This window comes from Bos indicus, chromosome 25 (assembly GCF_029378745.1).
Source record: "Bos indicus isolate NIAB-ARS_2022 breed Sahiwal x Tharparkar chromosome 25, NIAB-ARS_B.indTharparkar_mat_pri_1.0, whole genome shotgun sequence".
Lineage (NCBI taxonomy): Eukaryota > Metazoa > Chordata > Mammalia > Artiodactyla > Bovidae > Bos > Bos indicus.
In genome coordinates this window covers 28,987,685-29,005,905 of record NC_091784.1, presented here as the reverse complement: position 1 = coordinate 29,005,905, position 18,221 = coordinate 28,987,685, and the positions used below count along the sequence as shown (strand labels likewise).

Here is an 18,221-nt window from a genome sequence, read left to right as displayed (position 1 = left end):
TCCAGTCCATTTTAGTTTGCTGATTCCTAAAATGTTGATGTTCACTCTTGCCATCTCCTGTTTGACTACATCCACTTTGCCTTGATTCATGGACCTGACATTCCAGGTTCCTATGTGAAAGGTTGTTGTTGAATCATGCGAATATACCAGGATTCTTGGCCCTGGAGAAGAATTCAATCCTGGGCCAGAGACGAGGCTTGATCGCTCAGAGCTTTTGTGTAATAAAGTTTTATTAAAGTATAAAGGAGATAGAGAAAGCTTCTGACATAGGCATCAGAAGGGGGCAGAAAGAGTACCCGCTTGCTAGTGTTAATGATGAGGTTATATAATCCAAAGAATGTCTGGAGGTTGTAAAGACCTCATCAGACCTACTCCCATAATTTACATTTTAAGATAACACTGTCCTCAGGCAGGATACATCCTTGTAAAGACCAGGTCTACTCTCATAATTTACATTTTAAGATAACAGAAGGTTGAATCCAAAGACTGTCCTTAGGCAGGATACATTATTGTTATATAATCCTAAGGAATGTGGAGAAAGAAAAAAAGTTTGTTCTTCCTCCTTGAGAATTCCAGACCCCTCTCTCCTTGGGGACCCCTAGACTCCCTATCAACCTGCCTAGGAAATGACTCTCTCATTCCCCCCTTTTCTTTTAGGAGAATTATGTTGCCTAGGGAAAAGGGGCGTCGTTCTCGTTCCATAACTGCTTCCGAGCTGACAGGGGGCATTGTCCCTAAATTGGTGAGGCAACATATTCTCCTAATCCTCATATTGAGGATATCTGATCCAGGGTCCCCAAATAGTAGTTGGAGGAAGCTACAGCAGTAGCAGGAGTTTGAGCAACCATTTGTAACTTAAAAGCTTTCATGCGGCTAGAAACAAATCCAGTTATACAATTACAGATGCAGGGAGCAAACAGCAAGAACAAAACAACCAGAATTATTGTAATTAAGATAGTTGTCCACCATGGGGAACTAGTTAACGTCTCCCAAAGTGAGGCAATTGAGGCTTCAGGAGTATCCATGGCCCTAATCATCTTGTTCATGTGGTTAGTAAAATGAGTAACATTCGTGCTCATATCAGGTATATATGTACAGCATTGGGTATGAATAATGGCACAAGTTCCTCCTTGTGCAGCTGTCAGAATATCTAGAGCCAATCTGTTTTGTAAAACCACCTTTCTAATTTGTGCTTGTTCAGCATTAAGAGCTGAAATAGCCTTTTGAGAATCTTGTAATGCCTGTTGAGTAAAATTAGTCAAAGCATCCACTCGTAACATAACATCTGTAGTTCCCAAAGAGGGAACAAACGCTGCAGCCAAATAATCATACCAATGAAATACAGAACTTGCCCACCGAGTTTTAAGGTAGGGTAAATTAGCAGGCTTTTCTGGAAGCTCTGAAAATATAAAGCCATGAGTAAAGGCTAGACCCAGGGTGCATCTCCCTATCCAACCAGGGGGGGAGCCATGCCCATAGGTAAGAACCACATATCCAATAAGTTCCATTTGGAGCAAGCCAGCGTGACTGAGATATCCAGTCCCAATTTGTGTCTGGCCAGACAAAGGGAGAACGTGAACTGGGATTGGAAAACACGGGAATGATTACATTGCATGTTTTCTGAGACAAAAATCCCAATTGTTTCCAATCACTGTAATTAAGTTGTTGGCTAACTTTTGGGGACGGCTCTGTTTGTTTCCAGCATATGGAGGCAGTAGATATTAAACGTCCTTTTTCAGGAGTTAGCCATATAACCTCATCCCATATTTGATAAACGTCAGGTAAAAAACCATTAGATCTAGACCTATTTACCTTATATGTAGCAAAATAGTCATTGAACTGAGACAATGTATAACCAAAATTAAAAGTCACATTATGTCCATAGTTAGAGTACAAAGTGTTGCACCAGTCCATTTTAGGGTTGGTAAATGTCATCAGATGAAGAAGAGGCATCGCATGTGATTGTTGTCGAAGGTATTCACAGACTTGGAGAAAGTCTTTTACTTGAAGTGGGGATGTCCACCACAGGAAGCCTTCCACTTGAAGAGGGGAGTGCTCCACAGACCCAGCAGTTAGACCAATTGTGGAATGCAGTATAGGAGTGAGCCCAGGACAGGAAGACATTGTCTTCGGGATCCAACGGCAGACTCAGGATTTTTGGAGTCAGCATGTCACACGTATGTTCCTCGGTTCTTTGTCTCATCACAACAAAGATTTGGAGCAACGGACATTAAAGCCCTCGGCACATCACAGCTCTCGGGTCTTGGACAAACCGTGTTACAGCTCTTAGGCAAATCAGTGTTACAGCTTCATTTTATTTAGAAGATAGCAGGAGAATCCAAGACTCGAAGAGAAGAGAGTGGAGGAGTGCGTGGGGAGGGGGAGAGAGAGAGAGAGAGAGAAACAGAGAGAGAGAAAGAGAGAGAGAGCGCGTGTGCATGCATGCGGGAGAGAGAGTCCGATAGAAAGCGCTTTGGCTCCTCCTTTTACATGTTTTTTCCTCCACTTGGGCCTGCCCTATGCATATTGGGCTTAGCCAGGAGTGCTGTTTGTTCTGTTTGTTCTGCCTGAAGTTTACACTCTGGTCCTCGGACCTTCCTTGTCTTTTAGCCACCGCCATTTTGGACTCTTTTTCCCTATTCTACCTACCTAACAAGCAGAAGTAGACTCACATAGATTATCAGGCCCATCCGCTGCCCTTTGCTTAACCCTAGAGCTCGGGTCAGAGCCACAAGCTCCGCTAACTGAGCACTGGTTCCCTGGGGGAGAGATTTTGCTTCCAAAACCTGTTCAGCAGTCACCACGGCGTAACCTGCTTTACGCTTTCCATCCCAAACAAAAGAACTGCCATCTGTAAATATTTCCATGTCAGGATTGTCTAATGGGGTATCCTTTAGATCCTCCTGAGCTGCATAGTTTAAAGTTAGGAATTGAGAACAATCGTGATCAGGTGTTTCATTTTCCTTCTCAGGAAGGAAAGTGGCAGGATTTAAATTTCCACAAACTTTAAGCTTAGTTACTGGTCCTTCTAACAACAATGACTGATACTTAAGAAGCCTACTGTCTGTCATCCAAATATTAACCTTAGAATTTAATATTCCACTCACATCATGAGAAGTCAGTACAGTAAGGTTTCGTCCATTAATTATTTTTAAAGCTTCAGGTGCTAATAAAGCCGCTGCCCCAATTACTCTTAGGCAGTGGGGCCACCCACGTGAAACTACATCTAATTCTCTGCTTAGATAAGCAATAGGTTGCTGGTGAGGCCCTCGGGGTTGTGTCAAAACTCCCAATGCCACACCTTTTCTTTCAGTGACAAACAAATTAAATTTGACCCTGTGGGCAAGCTCAGAGCTGGAGCTTGCAGGAGAGCAGTCTGAAGAATCTTAAAAGCCTTTTGAGTTTCTGGAGACCAAACCAGTTTGTCGGTTTGGGTCTGCTGAGTTTCAGCTATAAGTTTATATAAAGGCCGGGCAAGTTCCCCGTACCGGAATCCAAATGCAACAGTAACCTGTGATTCCCAAAAATCCTCTCAATTGTCTTAAAGTCATAGGTAGGGGGTGATTTAGTATAGGTTTAATTCTCTCAGGGCCTATGGCCCTAGTCCCTTCTGATATGATTAGGCCCAGATAGCTAACCGATTGTTGACAAAGCTGAGCCTTTTCTCTTGATGCCTTGTAACCACAGTCTGCCAGAAAGTTTAAGAAATCTTCTGAGGCTCGCGAACAAGCTTCCTCTGTCTCAGCACAGAGCAAAATATCATCTACATATTGTAACACCACTGCTTCAGAGCTATTAAAGTTTTGTAGATCCCGTGACAAACTTCGTCCGAATAAGTGAGGACTGTCACGAAATCCCTGGGGCAAAACTGTCCAGGTTAACTGAGAAGCTGGCTGCGTAGGGTCTTCAAAGGTAAATAGAAATTGACTTTCTTCCGCCAAAGGCACTGAATAGAAAGCATCCTTAAAATCAATTGCTGAGAAATATTTGGCCTGTTCAGGAATTTCAGACAATAGAGTATAAGGATTAGGCACCACGGGGTGTAAAGGAACTACAGCCTCATTTATTATTCATAAATCTTGAACTAGTCTTCATTTACCATTCGATTTCTTTATACCCAAAATAGGAGTGTTGCAAGGACTGTTACAGGGAATTAATAGTCCCTGCTCCTTTAAATTTTTGATGATGGGTTTTAACTCTTCCTTAACTTCAGGTTTCAGTGGATACTGCTTCTTATGTGGAAATACGTGCGGGTCTTTGAGCTTAACAACTACAGGAATAGCATTTTGTGCTCGACCCACAGATTTTCCATCAGCTCATACTGTAGGATTTACATTTTGCTCAACTAAAGGGAGAGAAAGGAAGGGCTCCATATTCATGAAAACAGAGGCATGGACCTTGCTCAGTATATCCCTTCCCAAAAAGGGTGAGGGAGATTCTGGCACGATCAGAAACTCGTGTGAAAACAGCACAGAATCCCAGTTGCAAGATAAAGAATAGCTGAAATAATACCTTTTGGCTCGTCCAGACAGTCCCATTACGGAAGCGGATCAGGAATAAAGTGGGCCAGGGGCTTCAGTAAGCACAGAATAAGTTGCCCCAGTATCTAAAAGGAAATCGACGGATTGGCCCCCCACAATTATTAATACCCGGGGTTCCTCAGGTGTAATTAGGACAGGAGCTTGTGTGGGGACCCCGGGGCACCTTCAGTCCTGATTGTCTTGAGAGTCCGACCCCGGAGACCTACGCCTCTGGAGGTGGTCTCTCTTCCAGTGTGGTCCTTTGCAGACCGGACATGGAGTCGGCCGGGGGGGGGGGGGGGGGGGGGGGGCGGCGCGGCGGCTTAGATGCCTGAGGGCAATCCCGCTTGAGGTGCCCCTCCTTTCCACAGTAATAGCAAGCCCATCCCTTTTCACCTGCGTCCCTCTGGGCATTTTTCTCAGGCTGTTTAAGAACATTTTTCATAGCCATGGCGAAGGCTTCCGCCTTTTCCTTTGTCTTTTTTTGCCTTTCTTTCTTTTCCTCATATTCCCTACCATAATAGACTGTCTGAGCCAGTTGTAACAGAGTATCTAAAGACTGATTTGGTCCATACGCCTGTTTTAATAGCTTACAGCAGATATCTGGAGCCGACTGAGTGAGAAATCTGTTCTTTAAGATCACTTTTCCCTCTTCACTTTCAGGATCAATCTCAGTGAATCTGCGAAGGCCTTCTCTCAGTCTATCTAGGAATTTACCAGGAGCTTCCTTCTCCTCCTGTTCTATGTCTGCCAATTTGCCATAGTTTAAAGGCTTAGAACGCGCCTGCCTAAGTCCTTCAAGAATACATTTAACAAAATGACTCTGATCCCATCTTCCTTTAGCTGTGTTGTAGTCCAAGTCTGGTTCTATAGTTGGGACCGCCTGATTCCCAGTGGGGAGGGCCGCTATCTCGTTCTCCCTCTTCCCTACTGATTCATTACCAAGCCATTCATCCCCATAAGCAACCGCTTTTCCCAAAACTCAAGTCTTTGACTCGGGAGTCAGCGTTTGTCCCAAGATATACATCACATCCTTCCAAGTGAGGTCATAAAGCAGAGTAACACCTTTAAAAGCTCTAATATATTTTTCTGGGTCCTCTAAATAGTCTCCCAGATCCTCCTTGATTCTTTGTATTTCTTGATATGAGAAAGGCTTATTAACTCTCACAGACTGATTATTTCTCCCTGTGGGTATTTCATAAAGAGGCAACAGCTTGTGTGGCTGTTCCTCAGTCTCTTTGGCTGCTCTGTGCATATGATCCCAGGGATAGATTGGAGAAACCTGTTTTTCCTCTTCTCTTTGTCTCCTGTCCTCCATCTCATCTCTTACTTCGATGGTCTGAGTTTCTACTGAAACCAGAGTAGTCTGAGGTCGTACTGAGACAGGAGATGTAAAGGAGGGAGCTGAAGGTTTCAACGCCCAAATCTATACCCTTAGGACATACGTCTGGCATATTTCGTAGAAAGAAAAAGGGCAACACATATGCTACTTCTACCCATTTCCCTTGTTCCTTACAGAACTGGTCTAATTGTAGGACAGTATTATACTTAAGAGACCCTCCAACCGGCCACCATTCACCATCCTCCAGTGGATACCGTGGCCATGCAGTATCACATAGGAAGACCAGGTGTGTCTTCGTTAAGCCCTGGGGATCAAATCTATCCCAGTTTTTCAGGATACAGTTCAAAGGAGTGAGGCTGGAATTGTTAGCTCCCATCTGTAAGAGAGAAAAAAAGCGACCAGCACCATTTTTCTACCAGAGGTGTCCCTCCCTGCTCTAGATGGGGGTGTAGACAGACGTTACACCGAAAGCTTTTCCTTCCTGGTCGGACTTAGTCTGTCCCTTACCGACACAGGTGCAGTCCGGGTCCCTCCTGGTTCTACCACCGAAATGGGGTGGGGATGTACCAGGGGTAGACTTGATAGCATCCCTACTTGACGTCCAGCTCTTCACCTTTAATCTTGCTTGCCTCTGATGTCACCCAGGGTGAATCAGAGTAACCTTCCAGAATGCCTCCCAAGCTAAGACTACTAGGGGAAACATTCGTCACCTGAGTGCCTGTGCATGACCCTGAGTATTTCCTGACCACAATAAGACTGACACGAACATAAAACTGAGATGTTCTTTCCAAGCATCACCACACCAGTATAATAGCGTCCACTGATCCATTAAGAGCCGGCATTACCAAAGGAAAAAAAAACCCATCGCAGTCCCAATCTGAGTAACCTTTAACCTCAGAGATGTTCTGGGAGCTAGAGCTCCATCTAGCTTCCGAACTTTCGATTCCTAGTGAGGCTAGGCGCTTTCTTGACTACCAATTCAAGTTTGGGACCTAAGCCACAGTACACAATAACAGTATAGATCACAAGTCCCTTGAAAGTCTATGATCCGATAGATTAGATTAGTACTTCTAATTCCCAAGGAGTTATGAAATGGTCAGAGAGTGGAAAGTTTGACGGAGAAAGGAGAGTTCGGTCCACACGCTTTGCCCATTTCTGGTCGGTTCCCAAAGGAGACATTGGGTGCCTCTTGGCATTGACAGGTCGGTATAACCCCTGACAGGTTTCTGCCATAAGCCGTATGAGATCACTGTGGAACCGCAGAGCAGGGCTCCTTACTTGCTTCACGCAGGGCATGCCATTCATTCACACAAGCACACGGTAGAGTTAGTAAAGTACAGCAGAAAACGTGTTCGCTAAGAGAACAAATAACTAAAGCTCCAAGCATCCTTACCTTGTCCTGAAGGATCCTGGATGAGCCCCCAAGATGAAAGGTTGTCGTTCAATCACGCGAATACACCGGGATTCTTGGCCCTGGAGAAGAATTCAATCCTGGGCCAGAGACAAGGCTTGATCGCTCAGAGCTTTTGTGTAATAAAGTTTTATTAAAGTATAAAGGAGATAGAGAAAGCTTCTGACATAGGCATCAGAAGGGGGCAGAAAGAGTACCTGCTTGCTAGTGTTAACGATGAGGTTATATAATCCAAAGAATGTCTGGAGGTTGTAAAGACCTCATCAGACCTACTCCCATTATTTACATTTTAAGATAACACTGTCCTCAGGCAGGATACATTCTTGTAACGACCAGGTCTACTCCCATAATTAACATTTTAAGATAACAGAAGGTTGAATCCAAAGACTGTCCTTAGGCAGGATACATTATTGTTATATAATCCTAAGGAATGTGGAGAAAGAAAAAAAGTTTGTCCTTTCTTCCTCCTTGAGAATTCCAGACCCCTCTCTCCTTGGGGACCCCTAGACTCCCTATCAACCTGCCTAGGAAATGACTCTCTCATATGCAATATTGCTCTTTACAGCGTCGGACCCTGCTTCTATCACCAGTCACATCCACAACTGGGTGTTGTTTTTGCTTTGGCTCTGTATCTTCATTCTTTCTGGAGTTATTTCTCCACTGATCTCCAGTAGCATACTGGGCACCTACTGACCTGGGGAGTTCGTCTTTCAGTGTCCTATTTTTTTGCCTTTTCATACTGTCCATGGGGTTCCCAAGGCAAGAATACTGAAGTGGTTTGCCATTCCCTCCTCCAGTGGACCACATTTTGTCAGAACTCTCCACCATGACCCATCTGTCTTGGGTGGCCCCACACAGCATGGCTTCGTTTCATTGAGTTAGACAAGGCTTTGGTCTATGTGGTTAGATTGGTTAGTTTTCTGTGATTGTGGTTTCTATCTGTCCGCCCTCTGATGCCCTCTCTCAGTGCCTACCATCTTACTGGGGTTTCTCTTACCTTTGACGTATCCCTTTCATAGCCTGTCAGAAAATCTGCTAAATACCTGACCTGTGTCCACTGGAGGAGGGAATGGCAAACCACTTCAGTATTCTTGCCTTGGGAACCCCATGGATAGTATGAAAAGGCAAAAAAATAGGACACTGAAAGATGAACTCCCCAGGTTCATTCATTGGCACAAATAAGATTAAGGACAGAAGAACCCCCACCAGCTTGAATAACAGCTACTGGGGCCCTGCAGATAGTGTCTTTGGGACATACGGAGGAGTAGACTCCCCAGAGTTCCTCAATTGCACCTACTGCCCCTTGCCTGTTCACTGGAGGTTTGAGGAAAGAAGAAATGAGAGATTGTAAAGGAATTCAGATTTTGTTAGGCATATGTGCCTCCAGCCACAGGAGAGAGACCTACCTTAACTGGAGGTCTTCTGGAATCTGAGACTGAGCTACATGAACTTTCTGCTGAGTTTGTTATTAGCTGTCCCAGTTTCCAGCACATTGGGCTTGTCACTTCCCCCGCACTGGGTTTTCTTCGTGTTCAGCTCCCACCGTAGGAGCTTTCGCTGAGTTAGGCTCCTGCTGTGCTTGGCCTCCTCCTTGCGGGGGCTGTGCCAAGGCTGCTTCAGCCAGGTTAAATCTGAGCCACGGCATGAAAGATGTTAGGGGAGTGTGTAATTTCCTCGGTTCTGTCTCATCACAACAAAAATTTGAAGTGACGGATGTTAAAGCCCTCGGACAAAATGTGTCTCAGTCCTCAGACAGACCGTGTTACAGCTCTCAGCTCTCGGACAGATCAGTGTTACAGCTCCATGTTACACCTCAGTTTTATTTAGAAAATGAAAGGAAAATATATCCTCGAGGCGTGAGGGCATGCCGATGCAAAAGACACGGGGGCGGGGGAGAGAGAGAGAGAGAGCACCCGCGTGCGCATGAGCACGGGAGAGACTGGACCTTGGCCCTTTGGCTTCTCTTTTAAGTTTTTTTTTCCTCCCCTTGGGCCTGCCCTATGTAAATTGGGCCAGCCTAGAGTTCTGTTTGTTCTACCTGAGGTCCTCACTCTTGTCCTCGGACCTTCCTTTGCCCAATTTTTGCAGGCTTTTCCCTTCCTTGTCTTCTAGCCACTACCCTCCTGAACTCCTTTTTCCAATTATAACTACCTAACATGAAAGTTCTGCCCAGAGTTGAAGCTTATTCTATCTTCTGTTACTAAAAACTCTTCTTGGGGATGAGATACTGACACATGCAATAGCATGGAGTATCTCAAAACCATGATACTGAACAAAAGAAACGAGGCACAAAAAGCACATTGTCATTCTATTTATGTGGAACTCTAGAAAAGCCAGATCTACTCTATGGTGACACAGTGTTGATCAATGTTTGCCTGAGGCCGGGGGTGGAGGCAAGATAGACTGGGCAGAGCGGTGGAAAAGTTCTTTTTTCTTTGGTTGCGCCACATGGCTGGCTGGATCTTAAGTTTGCAGACCAGGGATCAAAACTGTGCCCCCTGCAGTGGAAAAGCCAGGGATGTCCAAAAGTTCTGTGTTTTGATGGTGCTGGCAGGTATTCAGGTACACACATTTGTCAAGCCTTATCAAACTGTACACTTAGAACAAGTGTGTACTTCATCATTTGTAAACTATACCTCAAGAGAATTTGTTTTAGACAATTGGGGGAAAAGTCCTTGAAACTATTTCTACAAGGGGAGGAAGGGTCTTTTCAGACACTCAGACTTGTCTTTAGATCTTGTAAAAATAATCTTTAACTTCTAAAATATTTGTTATTTTAATTGGTTGTTATATTTGATAATTCTTGTCCTGGTACTGACACTAAAATAGTAATTGCTATTTCTAGGGACATCCCTGTATTCCTAAAATACACACACACTCTAAGGACGAAAACTGGCAGTTCCTTCTTCTCTATATATGTATGAATGTGTAATGAAACCCATGACTCTGCAATTCCTTGTTTGAACATGAGTTTGAATGTCTTTGAGAGGTAGTATAGCAGAGTGACTAAGAGCATAAACCTCTTACCAGATTCAGATTCTACCTCTGTTCCTTACTTAACTTTTCTGTGCCTCAGTCACTCTAATTCTAACATGAGAATAATTACAGTTGTTGGAGAAGTGAATGAGTTAATTCATGTAAAACACCCAGGTAAGTACCTGGCATGATAGTCAGGCTAGTTATGCTGGAGTAACTAACAACAATCTCAGTTGTTTGAAATAGTAATAAGCATTTTTTTTTTGCTTTTTTATATATTCAATTAGAAATTGCCAGGTTTATGGTGCACATTTCTCAAATAAAATTAGATTATAATCATTAGCATGATTCTAAATATGCTAATTTATAGGTAAAGTAATGCCAAAGTTAAATTTGAGACATATCATGAGAAGAAACTGGAAAAAAGTTTGAATTTATAAAAACACAAAATTACTCCTTAATTTTGCTACAGGTTTTTCTCTGATCTTGGAGAGTCACTGCTTTCATTTGTCTTTGTGTTCCCATCTATAAAACTGTGGTCATTATACTTGACACTGCCTTTCTTAAGAGGGTGTTATGAGGATGAATACAGTAATACGCTGTGGTAGGAACAATAAAGGTTTATATCTCACTCATGCCACACATCCATCAGAGGTTGGAAGAGAGGCATTTATCATCCTAAGTCACTCAGGAATTTAGGCCGATGGAAGTTCCATTTGGACACATGCTTCCAAGATCACAAGGCAGGAATAAGGGATGTGGCAGGTCAGGCACTGGCTCTTAAATTTTCTGTTATCTAAATCTCCTTGGGGGGAATTCCCTGGCAGCCTAATGGTTCAGACTCCATGCTTCCACTGCAGGGGGCATGGGTTCGCTCCTTGGTCTGGAAACTAAGATCCTACATGCCACAGCAAAAAAAAAAAAATCAATCAATCAATCAATAAAGCTCATTTGGCAAAAAGAGTCATATGGTCACACCTAACTTCCAAGGGGCATGGATCAAGTGTCTAGAAAAGGGCAACACCAGAAAAATGTTTGGTGAAAAACACTAAAGATTACCAGGTTAACTATTACAATTCAACTTTAAAGTAAGTATAGGAGAACTCAATGAGGAGGTAACATTTAAGCCAAGACCTGGATCACTGAGAAGAAACTATGAGAACATTGCATGCAAAGTCCATAAAGCAGGAATGGGCTTGAAGCATTTGAGGAACAGGAAAATGACTCATGTTCAGAAAATGGTGAATAAGAGTGAGAGGTGGCAGGGCTGGGACACACAGGTTCTTGAGGGCCATGGTAAGGAGTCTGAATTTTACTCCAAGGTGTACTGGGAAGTCACTGGAGGATTTTTACCAGGTAACAAGGTGTAATTTTTATAAAGACCCTTCATTCTGCTTGCTCCGAGGGATGAGCAAGCATGGAGGAAGGGAAATCAGTTAAGAAGCAACAGTCCAAGTGAGAGATGCCTGTGGTCTGGACCAGCAAAGCAGCAATAGAGGTGGAAAGGAGCAAACAAGGTCAAGGTCAGTTTTGGAAGTAGAGCCGATGGTTGGGTTGTGGAGGGTGAAGGGAAGGAAGGAATCGAGAATGACTCCTAGGTTTCTGGCCTGAGAAGCTGAGTGGCTCTTGGGATGTAGATTTCTTCTGGAGTTGAAGCTGGTGGTAGTAAGTTTTCTGAATCAAGAGTTTTTATTTGTCCATATTAATAATGAGGTGCTTTTGATGTTTCAGGGTTGATACCACGTGGTTATGGTTGTTGTTCAGTTGCCAAGTCATGTCTCGTTGTTTTTAGATCCCATGAACTACAGCCCGCCAGGCTTCTGTCCGTGAGATTTGCCAGGCAAGAGTACTGGAGGGGGTTGCCATTCCCTTCTTCAGGGGATCTTTGTGACCCAGGGATTGAACCCGAGTCTCCTGCATTGGCAGGCGGGTTCCTTACCACTGAACCACCAGGGAAGCTGATCATGGAGGTAGTACTTCAGTATATGAATTTGGAGATCTGTGGAGTGCAAAACACTAGAGATATGAACTTGGGGACTGTATAAGTGTTCTACTGCTGCATAACAAGAAACCCACAAATCTAGCAGCTTACAACAACAAACATTTATTTTCTCATGGTTTCTGTTGGTTAGGAAATTGGGGGTGGCTTAGTTTGGTAATAATGGTTTGGGGTCTCATAAAGTTGTGGTCAAGATGTCAGCTGGAATGGAAGTCAACTGAAAGCTTAATGAGGGCTGGAGAATGGGCTGCCACACAGCTGTTGGCAGGAGGCTTCCATTTCTCACCCTGTGCCACTTCTATAGGCTTCTTGAGAACATGGCAGCTAGCTTCCCCTGAAGCATGCGATCCAAGAAACACCAATAGGCAGAAATTACACAATGACCTTGTCCTGGAAGCAACATACCATCAATTCTGCCATTGTTCACCTCACATAGACCAACCCTCATATGATATGAGAAGAGATTATAAAGAGATACAAGTTTCAAAAGATTCTCTTGGCATATACTGTACTAAGTCATGGAAATGGATGAGTTAATTTGGTGTGGTGAGGATATAGAACAGAGAACCCTGAGACACTCCCAACATCTGAAGATGGGACAAAAGAGAGGGAGCCAGAAGACAAGGCAGAGAAATGGCCAGTGAGATTGGAGGAAAATGAAGAGGATGTAGCTTCATGGAAGCGAAGGCACTTCTCCTTGAACACCCAAGCCAAAGGTTACCCAGAGTAAGATTGCAAGGGAATTTGGATCTAAGAACGCAGAATTGATGATGATGACAAGTACTGGGTTGGCCAAAAGCTTCATTCAAGCTTTTTGGAAAGATGTTACAGAAACGTTTTGGCCAGCCTCAATAGTTTCCATGGAGTGTTAATCCTGTTTGGAGTACAGTGGGAGTAAACGGGATGGAAGAATCTGGTGACCCAGAACATAGAAAATTCTGATAAACTGTACTGTGGAGGGGAACTTGGGATGAGAGACTATGCTTCATGACGGATGATTCTGGGATGTGTTGGAATACTTCACAATAGTGATTTAATGGACTTCCCTGGATGTCAGGCAGTAAAGAGTCTGTCTGCAATGAAGATTCCCTGGAGAAGGAAATGGCAACGCACTCAAGTAGTCTTGCCTGGGAAATTCCATGACAGAGGAGCCTGGCGGGCTACAGCCCATGGGGTCATAAGAGTTGGACACGACTAAGCGACAAATATTGGACACTGCATTTAGTGGTTCAATACTAGGGCAAATAGTGTCCATGCCAGAGGAGGGTTCACTGTGAGAACAAGTCCTTTCCTGATGGGAGTTTTGTCACTGTTTCTTCAGGCCATTCTACTTTATTGACAGCAATTTAACACACTATTTTGTTTGGAAGTACCAGACTTTCCAGAACAAGATGCACCAGCAATGCTAAGGTGTGAGCTGATACACTGGGGTATGAGTTCACAAAATAGATACAACCTCTGTTTAAGGTACTGGCACAGGTTGGTACCCTACAGACACAGGCATTGGAATAAATTCTATTACATATACCTTATGGAAAAGAAAACAGGGTGTGTGTATACATATGTATGTATAAAGTGAAGTGAAAGTTGCTCAGTCGTGTTCGACTCTTTGCGACCCCGTGGACTGTGCAGTCCATGGAATTCTCCAGGGTAAAATACTGCAGTGGGTAGCCTTTCCCTTCACCAGGGGATCTTCCCAACCCAAGGTTTGAACCCAGGTCTCCTGCATGGCAGGCGGATTCTTTACCAGCTGAGCCACAAGGGAAGCCCATGTATAATGATGAGAGCATATTCTCAATTACTGAGGTTATTTTGTGTAAGGAATGATCCTGATTATCACCAGGTATTAAAAAGCATGAACTATCTGCTTGCAATTGTACTTATCTGTAACTTCTGGCCTCGTTTCTCCTCCACAACCCATATACACCCAGTGACAGTGTACCAAGCGGTCATCTCTGGCCCCGCACCTGGGCATCAGGGTAGCGGGTAAGCAGGCTGGCACACTGAGTAGCAGGCACACCCCTGGAAGCCTCCTGACATTGGACCGACTAGCAACAACTTTGCAGGGGCCATGGAGGTGCACTGGAGGGGGATACAGTGCTGACCAGCGCCCTGCATACCCTGTCTTGGAAGGTGGCTCCACTCCGCAGTTACAGGGGGCAGGGGATGAAGTGCTGCTTCTGATTTACTATCTAGGAGGGTGGGATGGGGGGCGGACTGGGGTGCTGTCAGGCCTTCCACTTGGCCTTCGTCAATACTCCAAGGCAGTTCCAATATCCCCCCTCATTTAGTTCACCATCATTGTGATCAAGATTGGAGGAACCTTCCCAGCAATGTCATAGGATTGAGTCCAGATCTCCTTTCCAGAACATTATGCCCTGATCCCAGACCAGTAGCCTCACTCTCTCTCAATAAACCCTCCCTATCTAGCTTTACCTCCACACTTTGGTCTCACAGACTTAACTCTGCTCTTTCACACGCTCACCCTTTCTGTCAGGACACATGCGGTGGCTCCTGCAACGCTCCACAATTGAGCTCTTCGCTCACAGCGGTGCTTGTACTTCCCTGCGCATCCTGTGCCGAGACCTGACCCAGTTATTGGTCTCGGGCCAGAGGGGAGGAGGCTTGCGATCTAGAGGACGTCCTGTGAGGCAGCCTCCTCAGGTGAGATCCTTTTTCTTAAACCAAGTTGTTTATGTATTTGTCTGCTCTGGGTCTTAGTTGTAGCATGTGGGATCTAGTTCCCTGACCAGGGATGGAACTCTGTTCTCCCACACTGGGAGCGTGGAGTCTTGGCCACTGGACCAGCAGGGAACTCCCCTCAGGTGAGATCATCATCTGTGGTTTCTGTCAAGAGGGGGCTACTCTCCAGGCAGGTAGGGCTTCTTTAACTGGTTAGAGGATTCAGGTAAAGCTGGGGTTCAAGAGGTTCAGGTTCAACCACCCAAAGGTCCACATCTCATGTCTCAGCTCTCAGTCCTTCCCTATGAGCCTCATAGGACTCACATCATAAGCTCTGGCGGCTTATGGTTCAATGCCGGGCCCAGTTTTCAGTGCAGTCTTCCTACAACTACAGGAGATGAAGGTCTCTGTCAACAGTGCCAAGTAGGCCTTGAGGCTTCACTGGGCCCTCAATTGCTACTTGGCTGGAGATAGCCTGTCATTCTTTTTCTTGAAGTGTCTCTGGGAACTTAGCAAACCCAGTCAGCTTAAAATTACAGTCCTTAAAATTAACCTTACTCACATTTCATTCCAGTTCTATGGCCTGGCCTATTATTTCCCCTTCCACCTGTAGCTTATCTCAATTCATAACAGGTAATCTTAGTGATTCCAGTGTTAGGGCACCTCAGGAGCTACGCCCTCCACTCACTGGAGTGACGGCAGGGCCCTTGTTGCTGAATGACTGCAAAGGTTGTCTTGTTCCAGAATCCTGTTCCAAGGGCTGACTTCCCAGAACCACTTCCAGTTGGGTTTTCTTGAAAGCAGAGCTGAAGACAAAGGCCTATTGTTACTATTATTATTTTGGCCACCCTATGAAGCATGTAGAATCTCAGTTCTTCAACTAGGGATGGAACCCACACCCTGTGTAGTGGAAGGGCTGAGTCTTCCCCACTGGACCAGCAGAGAAGCCCCAGGACAAAAGCCGATTCCATGGAGGCACTGATTTGGAAAATGTGCCCTGAAGTATGGTAGCAGGAAGAGGAAAACAGAGAAGAACGAAAAGGTAATATCAAAGTGCATAAACAAGGTCACACCTTGATCGTACATAATGTCTCCCAGATTTCCATCCTATTGCAGGAAAGGCTGAAACACTTATGCAATGGTTCCTATCTCTCTTTGAATGGTGATGTCTCTAGATTATTAACAATGATTTCACTTCTACTTCTCAGCTTTACTAAAGAGGCAGAATTGAGCTATTAAGAGCCAGTAGGTGGTAAGCATGTTTTCAGGGGTTTCAGTTCAGTTCAGTCGCTCAGTTGTGTCCGACTCTTTGTGACCCCATGGACCACAGCTTCCAGGCCTTCCTGTCCATCACCAACTGCTGGAGATTACCAAAACTCATGTCCATTGGGTTGGTGATGCCATCCAACCATCTCATCCTCTGTCATCCCCTTCTCCTCCTGCCTTCAATCTTTCCCAGCATCAGGGTCTTTTCAAATGAGTCCACATCAGGTGGCCAAAGTATTGGAGTTTCAGCTTCAACATCAGTCCTTCCAATGAACACTCAGGACGGATCTCCTTTAAGATGGACTGGTTAGATCTCCTTGGAGTCCAAGGGACTATCAAGAGTCTTCTCCAACACCACAGTTCAAAAACATCAATTCTTCAGCGCTCAGCTTTCTTTATAGTCCAACTCTCACATCCATACACGATTACTGGAAGAACCATAGCCTTGACTAGACAGACCTTTGTTGGCAAAGTAATGTCTCTATTTTTTCATATGCTGTCTAGGTTCATCAATACATTCCTTCCAAGGAGTAAGCGTCTTTTAATTTTCATGGCTGCAGTCGCCATCTGCATCTCCAAGTCAGTTCTGATTTGGAGCCCAGAGAAATAAAGTCAGCCACTGTTTAGACTGTTTCCCCATCTGTTCACCATGAAGTGATGGGACTGGATGCCATGATATTAGTTTTCTGAACGTTAAGCTTTAAGCCAACTTTTTCACTCTCCTCTTTTACTTTCATTAAGAGGCTCTTTAGTTCTTCTTAGCTTCCTGCCATAAGGGTGGTGTCATCTGCATATCTGAGGTTACTGCTATTTCTCATGGCAGTCTTGATTCCAGCTCGTGCTTCATCCAGCCCAGCATTTCTCATGATGTACTCTGCATATAAGTTAAATAAGCAGGGTGACAACATGCAGCCTTGATGTACTCCTTTTCCTATTTGGAACCAGTCTGTTGTTCCATGTCCAGTTCTAACTGTTGCTTCCTGACCTGCATACAAGTTTCTCAAGAGGCAGGTCAGATGGTCTGATAGTCCCATCTCTTTCAGAGTTTTCCAGTTTGTTGTGATCCACACAGTCAAAGGCTTTGGCATAGTCAATAAAGCAGAAATAAGATGTTTTTCTGGAATCTCTTGCTTTTTCGATGATCCAGCGGATGTTGGCAATTCGATCTCTGGTCCTCTATGCCTTTTCTAAAACCTGGTTGAACATGTGGAAGTTCACAGTTCATGTATTTCTGAGGCATTGCTTGGAAAATTTTGAGCATTACTTTACTGGTGTGTGAGATGAGTGCAATTGTGCGGTAGTTTTAGCATTCTTTGGCATTGCCTTTCTTTGGGACTGGAATGAAAACTGACCTTTTCCAGTCCTGAGCCCACTGCTCAGTTTCTGAAAATTGCTGGCATACTGAGTGCAGCGCTTTCACAGCATCATCTTTTAGGATGTGAAATAGCTCAACTGGAATTTCATCACCTCCACTAGCTTTGTTCGTAGTGATGCTTCCTAAGGCCCACTTGACTTCATGTTCCAGGATGTCGGCTCTAGGTGAGTGATCACATGGATTGGTCACTGGTAATTGCGTTTTCAGGGAACTCAGCTTAGACTGAAATCAGAGGTTACCAAAGAGGGTGGGACATGGGCCACCAGAGGCATCTGCTATACCATGTGATCAACTGCTCACATGAGGACCTTAGAAGGGCTCTAGCTAGTGAGGTGCCCAACAGCGTAAGCTTTGAGCTTCAGGCTTTAATCTGCCTTTGTGGAGGAACTCACATTTGTCCTGGAGGGAATGGCTGAGGCAGTGAGCTCTCCACACAGGGTGTATCCTCCTTCCCTGGTTCCCCGCTACTTGGAGTTCCAGCGTCTCTCTCAGGCACATCCTGCCTGCTCCTCTGGCTCTCCAGTATTCTATGCGTGAACTGAAAGGCAACTGGGGAGCACCAGTCTTGCCGTGGGCTTCACTGGGATCTTGCTGAGATTTAAGGCTGGTTCTCTTGTCAGTTGTCTTGTTAGATAAACTAGAGTGAGGGA

At 44.8% G+C, this 18,221-nt stretch overlaps 1 long non-coding RNA gene across 7 annotated transcripts in view; it reads right to left on the bottom strand.

Moving 5' to 3' along the window:
* Positions 1–18,221, bottom strand: part of LOC139179738 (uncharacterized) — a 43,020-nt gene that overhangs the window by 10,572 nt on the left and 14,227 nt on the right. The window contains exons 6-8 of one of the 7 annotated variants that reach the window (XR_011564082.1): positions 8,680–18,208; positions 7,256–7,353; positions 213–6,238 (exon numbers count right to left, since the gene is read on the bottom strand). This is a non-coding gene — a long non-coding RNA (uncharacterized lncRNA). Of the gene's footprint in view, positions 1–212; positions 18,209–18,221 lie in introns of those variants that run through there. The other 6 variants (XR_011564083.1, XR_011564077.1, XR_011564079.1 and 3 more) reach the window with 6 other exon arrangements.